This window comes from Cervus canadensis, chromosome 9, assembly GCF_019320065.1.
Source record: "Cervus canadensis isolate Bull #8, Minnesota chromosome 9, ASM1932006v1, whole genome shotgun sequence".
NCBI classification, from domain to species: Eukaryota; Metazoa; Chordata; class Mammalia; order Artiodactyla; family Cervidae; genus Cervus; species Cervus canadensis.
The window spans coordinates 53,051,600-53,060,876 of record NC_057394.1 but is presented as its reverse complement, the minus strand read 5'-3'; the positions used below and the strand labels follow the sequence as shown (position 1 = coordinate 53,060,876).

At 37.2% G+C, this 9,277-nt stretch overlaps 1 long non-coding RNA gene across 1 annotated transcript; it reads left to right on the top strand.

Annotated features, from left to right (window-relative positions):
* Window positions 1–2,282: 2,282 nt before the first annotated feature.
* On the top strand, window positions 2,283–4,960 carry LOC122447643. Its single transcript, XR_006271324.1, has 3 exons — window positions 2,283–2,297; window positions 4,420–4,422; window positions 4,829–4,960. It is a non-coding gene; the product is annotated as an uncharacterized LOC122447643 (long non-coding RNA).
* Window positions 4,961–9,277: the final 4,317 nt, after the last annotated feature.

Below are 9,277 nucleotides of genomic sequence, written 5' to 3'. Positions count from 1 at the left end.
CAGAGTTTATTCAAACTCATCTCCATTGAGTCAGTGATGCCATCCAACCATCACATCCTCTGCCGTCCCCTTCTCCTCCTGCCCTCAGTCTTACCAGCATCAGGCTCTTTTCAAATGAGTCAGCTCTTCGCATCAGGTAGCCAAAGTCTTTCCAATGAACACTCAAGACTAATCTCTAGGATGGACTAGCTGGATCTCCTTGCAGTCTCTCTCAAGGGACTCTCAAGAGTCTTTTCCAACACCACAGTTCAAAGGATCAATTCTTTGGCGGTAGGCTTTCTTTTTAGCCCAACTGTCACATCTATACAAGACTACTGAAAAAATCATAGCCTTGATGAGACAGACCTTTGTTGGGAAAGTAATGTCTCTGCTTTTTAATATGCTGTCTAGGTTGGTCATAACTTTCCTTCCAAGGAGTAAGCGTCTTTTAATTTCATGGCTGCAATCACCATCTGCAGTGATTTTGGAGCCCAAAAAATAAAGTCAGTCACTGTTTCCCCAACTATTTGCCATGAAGTGATGGGACCGGATGCCATGACCTTAGTTTTCTGAACGTTGAGTTTTAAGACAACTTTCTCTCTCTCATCTTTCACTTTCATTAAGAGGCTCTTTAATTCTTCTTCACTTTCTGCCATAAGATGGTGTCATCTGCATATCTGAGGTTATTGATATTTCTCCTGGCAATCTTGATTCCAGCTTGTGCTTCGTCCAGCCCAGAATTTCTCATGATGTACTCTGCATATAAGTTAAATAAGCAGGGTGACAATATACAGCCTTGATGTACTCCTTTCCCGATTTGGAACCAGTCTGTTGTTCCATGTCCAGTTCTAAACATTGCTTCTTGACTTGCATCAGATTTCTCAGGAGGCAGGTAAGGTGGTCTGTTATTTCCATCTCTTTCAGAATTTTCCACAGTTTATTGTGATCGACACAGTCAAAGACTTTGGCATAGTCAATAAAGCAGAAATAGATGTTTTCCTGGAACTCTCTTGCTTTTTTGATGATCCAGAGGATGTTGGCAATTTGATCTCTGGTTCCTCTGCCTTTTCTAAAACCATCTTGAACATCTGGAAGTTCACAGTTCATGTATTGCTGAAGCCTGCCTTGGAGAATTTTGAGCATTACTTTACTAGTGTGTGAGATGAGTACAATTGTGAAGTAGTTTGAGCATTCTTTGGGGTTGCCTTTCTTAGGGATTGGAATGAAAACTGATATTTTCCAGTCCTGTGACCACTGCAGTTTTCCAAATTTGCTGGCATATTGAGTGTAGCACTTTCACAGCATCATCTTTTAGGATTTGAACTAGCTCAACTGGAATTCCATCACATCCACTAGCTTTGTTCATAGTGATGCTTCTAAGGTCCACTTGACTTCACATTCCAGGATGTCTGGCTCTAGGTAAGTGATCACACCATTGTGATTATCTGGGTCTTGAAGATATTTTTTATACAGTTCTGTGTATTCTTGCCACCTCTTCTTAATATCTTCTGCTTCTATTAGGTTCTTATCATTTCTGTCCTTTATTGTGCCCATCTTTGCATGAAATGTTCCTTTGGTGTCTCTAATTTTCTTGAAGAGATCTCTAGTCTTCCCCATTCTATTGTTTTCTTCTATTTCTTTGCACTGATCCTTGAGGAAGGCTTTCTTAGCTCTCCTTGCTATTCTTTGGAACTCTGCATTCAAGTGGGTATATCTTTCCTTTTCTTCTTTGTTTTTGGCTTCTCTTCTTTCATAGCTATTTGTTAAGCCTCCTCAGATAGCCATTTTGCTTTTTTGCATGTCTTTTTCTTGGGGATGGTCTTGATCCCTGTCTCCTGTACAATGAATACTCAGGGTTGATTTCCTTGAGGACTGACTGGTTTGATTTCCTTGCAATCCAAAGGACTCTTAAGAGTCTTCTTCAGCATTGCAATTTGAAAGCATCAATTCTTTAGCCCTAAGCCTTGTTTATGGCTCAACTCTCACATCTGTACATTACTTCTGGGAAAACCATAGCTTTGACTATATAGACCTTTTTTTTGGCAAAGTGATGTCTCTTTGCCTCTCTCTCTCTCTCTCTTTTTTTTCTTCTTTTTTTTATTAAAGCTTTTTAATATACTGTCTAGGTTTATCAAAACTTTCCTTCCAAGGAGCAAGTATCTTTTAATTTCATGACGGCAGTCATGGTCTGCAGTGATTTTGGACCCCCCCCCCAATAAAAATAAATCTGTTACCACTTCCAATTTTTCCCCTTCTATGTGTCATGAAGTGATGGGCCCAGATGCCATGATCTTTTTTTTTTTTTTTTTTAATATTGAGTTTCAAGTCAGCTTTTTCACACTCCTATTTCACCTTTATCAAGAGGCTAAAAGCTGAAGTTACCACATGATCCAGCAATCCCATTCCAGGACATATACCAGACAAAATTAAAATTCAAAAAATTACAAGTACCCTTATGTTTACAGTGGCACTATTTATACAGTAGAAAAGATATGGAAATAATCTAGATGTCCATCAACAGATGCATGGATAAAGAAGATTCCATACCATGATGGAATATTACTAAGTCATAAAAAGATGAAATGAAATAATGCCATTGCAGCCACATGGAGAAATCTAGAGATTATTACACTAAACAAAGTAATTCAGAAAGAAAGACAAATACTATATGTTTTCACTTTTATGTGGAATCTAATATGACAAAATGAGTTTATTTACAAAACAGAAATAGACTCACAGATGTAGAGAACAGATTTGTGCTTGCCAAGTGGGGATGGGGTGGGAGAGGGAAGACATGGGAATTTGAGGTTAGCAGATGTAAATTAGTAAATATAGGATAGATAAACAGCAAAGTCTTACTATATAGCACAGGGACTATATTCAATATCCTGTGATAAACCATAATGGAAAACAATATAAAAAGCTTTTTTTATGATATTTTATAACTAAATCACTTTGCTATACAGCAGGAATTATCACAGTATTGTAAATAACTACACATCAATAAAATAGAGAAAAAAAGAGAAAGTAATATGAAAGCCATGATAAAGAATTCATCAGCCAAAAGAAAAAAAAAAAATTCATTACAGTTTTCCATTTCTTATGAGAACTGGGAAATGGGTTGTTTATAGATTGCTTAACTCCAGCCATCAGTTTTCAAGCCATCACTGTTAAGTATTGCAAGCTAAAGGATATTGAAGGAAAAGGATGGTGCACAATATGTATTTCCTCTTTTTACATAATTAACAATTTTGACTGTATTATATTAATCACTTCTGATGTTTTACATACTATTCTCTGTCTATTTTGGGTAGTCTCCAGAAAAAAATCACTAGGAGGCATTACCTTCTTTATACAGATTCGCAAAGTAAGGTTTTGAAGGAGTTAAATTACTTACCCCAGTGCAGGCAGCTTTAAGTGACTAGAGTCACTATATCCTGTATAGGCTTCCCAGATGGCTCAGTGGGTAAAAAAACCCACTTGCAGTGCAGGAGAAACAGAAGATCTGGATTTGATCCCTAGATCGGGAAGCTCCCCTGGAGAAATGCATGGCAACCCACTCTAGCATTCCTGCCTGGAGAATCCCATGGACAGAGGAGCCTGGTGGGTTACAGTCCACAGGGTCCCAAAGAGTTGGACACGACTGAAGTGACTGAGCACACACATATATCCTGTGGTACATGAAACATAGTCAAGAATGATTTTAAAAATACCAAAATTAAGAATACCTTACTGTCGCCATGTTTGGAAAGCGCTATATAGCCCACTACTTAACACTTTAAAACTTATTTCTTTGCCTCCTTAACTAGCCTGCTTAACACCAAAACACACTGATAGAGACACTTAACAGATTATGAAAGGCAATGATATATGGGAAATTAGTACCAGAAATCACAAGCTTTGTTTGTAAAATATTCATTAAAAAAGAATCATTCATGTTTAAATTAGGAATTGGATACAGTTGAACTTAATTATAAAACAGAAGCAGTCTCCTGGACTTAGAGAACAAACTTACAGTTGCTGGGAGGAAGGATGGAGAGAAGGGGTACTTGGGGAGTTTGGAATGGACATGTACACACTGCCATATTTAAAATGGATAACCAGCAAGGACCTACTGTATAGCTCAAAAGGGTATCTAGATCTGTCTAGGTTTCCAGCTATCACACTCTACAGGACTTTGTTCTGAATATGTGTTTCATTTCTTAATTCTTAGAAAATTAAGTCCAAACCTGTGGAGACAAGCTACCTGTGTGCTTCTTAAAACTGCCCAGAGGGATTGGGTAGAGAGGGAGGTGGGAGGGGGGATCAGGATGGGGAATACATGTAAATCCACGCCTGATTCATGTCAATGTATAGCAAAAACCACTACAATAGTGTAAAGTAATTAGGCTCCAACTAATAAAAAACAAAAACAAAAACAACTGCCCACAGCATTGGGAGTTTGTGCCAATATGACCTACTCACTTAGGAATTTGTGTCAAGGAATAAGGGTCATGCTGCTAACATATCTTGTGTAAATGAACAAAAATGGTACTTAATTGTATGCCAGAAAAGATTTGAAACTTTGTATACTGTTTATGATAATGATGGAATTGTGCAAAATTCATCTTGTCACTCTTAGATCTGGTAGTTATACAGATAATCTAACAAATGGTAAATTCAATTTAGAATATAATACCTTTGAATAATTTTAAATTGACAGCCTAGAAGTTCTGGATCCTCCCTTCTTGAAACATCAACGTTTCTCAAGTTTGGATCCCTCAGTCATGTCTGACTGTTTGCAACTCTTGAAACATAGTAAAAGTAAATGCAATGGTAGTATTGATTCCCAGCTCAATGTTTTGTTTAGTTTTTTCATTTATTTTTATTAGTTGGAGGCGAATTACTTTACAATATTGTAGTGGTTTTTGTCATACATTGACATGAATCAGCCATGGATTTACATGTGTTCCCCATCCCGTTCCCCCCTCTCACCTTCCTCTCTCCAGCTCAGTGTTTTAACCCTAATCATTTGTCTCCTGGCTGTGAGTGTCAAAAGACTTGCCAATTAGTGTCAATAGCAGAAGTAGATTGAGAATGTGGACATCTGACCAGGAAGAAAATATCAGCATCATTAATACATTTACATGAAAATAAGAGCAACTCTAAAGCTGTCACTTGCTCCTTAAAAGAAAAGCTATGACCAACCTAAACAGTAAATTGTAAAGCAAAGACATTAGTTTACTGACAAAGTCTATCTAGTCAAAACTATGGTTTTTCCAGTAGTCGTGTATGGATGTGAGAGTTGGACTACAAAGAAAGCTGAGTGCCAAAGAATTGATCTTTTTGAACTGTGGTGTTGGAGAAGACTCTTGGGAGTTCCTTGGACAGCAAGGAGATCCAATCAGTCAATCCTAAAGAAAATCAGTCCTCAATATTCTTCAGAAGGACTGATGCTGAAGCTGAAACTCCAATACTTTGGCCACCTGATGCAAAGAATTGACTCATTGGAAAAGACCCTGATGCTGGCAAAGATTGAAGGTAGTAGGAGAAGGGGACAACAGAGGATGAGATGGTTGGATGGCATCACTGATTCGACGAACACGAATTTGAGCAATCTCCTGGAGTTGGTGATGGACAGGGTAGCCTGGAGTGTTGCAGTCCATGGGGTTGCGAAGAATCGGACACGACTGAGTGACTGAACTGAACTGAAAGTTGTCACTAATAAGTTTGGCCCAAACCTAAACTCATAGTATTTCCTGGTCTCCCAAATATTGGGACTACATCAATTGATTTTGTCAAAACAAAAGCAAGGTATAATCACATGATATCTTGTAAATGTATTATGTAATCTATAACACAGATATTATTCATGTGTTTTGCCATTTCCTAAACTGTCTCATACAACCTGATGGCTACTACCTAAAGAAAATCAGCACCTAGGAGACAGTTTTATGACTGTTTCCATAGTATCTTCTCAATATGGTATGAAAATTACACGGGGGATTCAAAATGGATCTATGGGAAGAAAACACTTCCACGCTTAATCTAAAGGGTGGTAATCCTTTTCCAAGGTACATGTAGGTACTTTATAGTTAAACATTTTCCTTTGATCTTTGTATGTCTATATCACTTTTTCTGCTAGGAGTTAATTTGATTACGTGCACACCAAGAGGAAATCCAAGAAAAAGAAAGGTTTTCTTTAAGCCAGGAACACAGAAGCGGAAGTTTGCTTGCTTGTTTGTTTGTTTATACTACTGAGCCATTAGTGATACATATAATTGACTTAAAATTAGAGGTGGGTTCTGAAAGCACTTGAGAGTCTCAAATAGAGATCATGGACCATAGGTAAAATTGTGCATTTTTACATTTTTATATCCAGGAAATCCTCTTTTTATAAAATTTAATGAAAATTCTGCTTTTCTGTACATCAAGGAAGACACATAAGATATTGAATCATGAGGTTTTCTGAATATATTCTTTTAAATATATGATTATTTCAATGCCAGCATAATTAAATCCATTATCTTTGTCTTACAAGGGCAAAATGCAGGCATCTTGAAATAAACATAATCCTAAATGCAAAAGCAATTCCTATCCTACTTCTTCTTACTACTGAGGTTTTTCAAGCACACACACCTGTTTATCAAAGCTAGTCAGTTTTAACGTGAAATATTTGCTGTTTTCTATTTTTTAATAAAAAATAGTCACTTTTTAAATATTATTTCCTATGTGTCTTCTTATCAATTTGTATACAGCTTCATTGAACATATAATATATAATTATGTAGAGAAAATACAGGATGCAAATATTAAATTCTAAATAATACTGGATATATAAATTTTAATAATAACTGATACTATATTTTAGGTTCATAGCCTTATATATGTGATTTTTAAAGATAATAGCTAAGATAGTTAAACAAATGTGCTACCATTTGCTGATATGCTTCAATAAGCCTTAATGTCAGTTAAATATAATTTTGATATTTAATTTCTTTAGTCTTGGGACACGAGAATAAAGCTAAAAATGCATGATATTTATTTAAGAGATAAGGTAAGATTTTGTAAAACCATCTTTGTACTTCTAGGAAAATCAAGATTCTTTCTTAAAATAAACCTCAGTCAGTATACTCTGGGGTCTGAGTATACCAGAGAATTATTTACAGTGTGTGAAAACAGGGAGACCTTAGAAGGTTAAACATAGTAAAAACCTTTGGGAACCAACTGGGAACCAACCCAGTTAAAGCTGTATTACTAAAGAAGGAATGCCTAGACTGTAACAATCAACCCAGGGAATAAAAACTTCAATCAACTATTTTACAAACAAACAAACAAAAAAACTTGTTTCTTATTAATTTGATTATATTAATATGATTGTGGATGGAGCTGTTTGGTGCACCAGGGCAGGAAGTGTACTTTTACACTTCATTTTTTTTCTGTCAAAAAATGAAGCTCTGAAAAATTTCATTGGTCTAGAAGTTTCTGCTTTGAGATAATGTGTGATTCTTTAACCTCAAGAGATTGTAATATCAGGCTACTACAGGATGAAGTTTTACTTCTATAATTGTGAATACTCAGGGCTTCCCTGGTAGCTCAGAAGGTAAAAATATCCACCTGATAATGCTTGAGACATAAGAGACAAGGGTTCAATCCCTGGGTCAGGAAAACCTCCTAAAGGAGGGCGTGGCAATCTACTCCAGTATTCTTGCCTGGAGAATCCCATGGACAGATGAGCCTGGTGGATGACAATCCATAGGGTGGCAGAGAGTCAGACATGACTGAAGTGACTTAATATGCACACACACACACAAATACTCTATATTACAGCTGCTAGTACATTTTTCTTCTTAGAGATGAACTACTGAGACCCAGAGAATTAAAGTATCCTACTTAGGGACACCTAGAAAATTGTTGATCCAGAATTAGAACACATTTCAGTATCATTTTAAAAGTCTGTGTTTTCCACTGTACTGAATAACATTACAAAAAGGCTTTAATTTAATAATACTATTAGGCAGTAACTTCCATGTGGGAGACATAACTCTAATCAATGAAGAAGATTCAGTGGGGGGGGGGAAAAAAGCCTCCCATTTTTATCCAACTTGCATTTCTTTATTTTTCTCTTACACTGATTGATGTCCACAGTGTTAGTAACTTCACTAACATATTTCTGTCAGGTTCTCCAACATACTTTTGCTTACACTGACCAGCTGTCTTCCAGGCTTATGTGGGTAAATGTCTATGTTAAAAAATAAATAAATAAAATTAAAAAAAACATTTCACAGAGTGTGATAATCATACTCAGCTTGTCACATATTTTCACAGGATATGGAAAGATGCTTGAACTCCTGGTGGAGAAAGTTGTTTGCATCCTTTGTCATCTCCTTCCACTAATATTTTGATGTATGCCTGGTGGGAATATGTATTGCCCTCCTATATATGAGACTGCTGTAGAAAAGCATTGTTACTAATAGCAAAGTGCCTTATCCCTGTGATACACCAGGGAATAGAAAAATAAGAACATTGCCAGATGAAAAAGCTTACTTCAGATCACTGAAACTTGAGTCTGTACAATTATACTTGGATTTGTTTTCTGTGTTATGCTGTTGTTCAGTCACTAAGTCGTGTCTGACTCTTGCAGGCCCATAGACTGCAGCACACCAGGCTTCCCTTTCCTTCATTATCTTCTGAAGTTTACTCAAACTCATGTCCATTGAGTTGGTGAGGCCATCCAACCATCTCATTCTCTGTCATCCCCTTCTCCTCCTGCCCTCAATCTTTCCCAGCAACAGGGTCTTTTCCAATGAGTCAGCTCTTCATATCTGGTGGCCAAAGTATTGGAACTTCAGCTTCAGAAACAGTCCTTCCAATGAATATACAGGGTTGATTTCTTTTAGGATTCACTGGTTATATCTCCTTGCAGTCCAAGGGACTCTCCAGAGGTCTCCAGCACCACAATTCAAAAGCATCAATTCCTTGGCCCTTAGCCTTCCCTCACAGTTGGTAAAGAATCCACCAGCAATACAGGAGACCCTGGTTCCATTCCTTTGTCAGGAAGATCCTCTGGAGAAGGGATAGTCTACCCACTCCAGTATTCTGGCCTGGAGAATTCCATAGACTATATGGTCCGTGGGGTTGCAAAGAGTTGGATGCGACTGAGCGACTTTCACTTTCAGCCTTCTTTATGGCCTGACTCCTACATCAGTCCATGACTCCTCAGAAAACCGTAGCTTTTCCTATATGAACTTTTACTGGCAAAGTAATGTCTCTGCTTTTTAATATGCAGTCTAGATTTTTCATAGCTTTCCTTCCAAGGA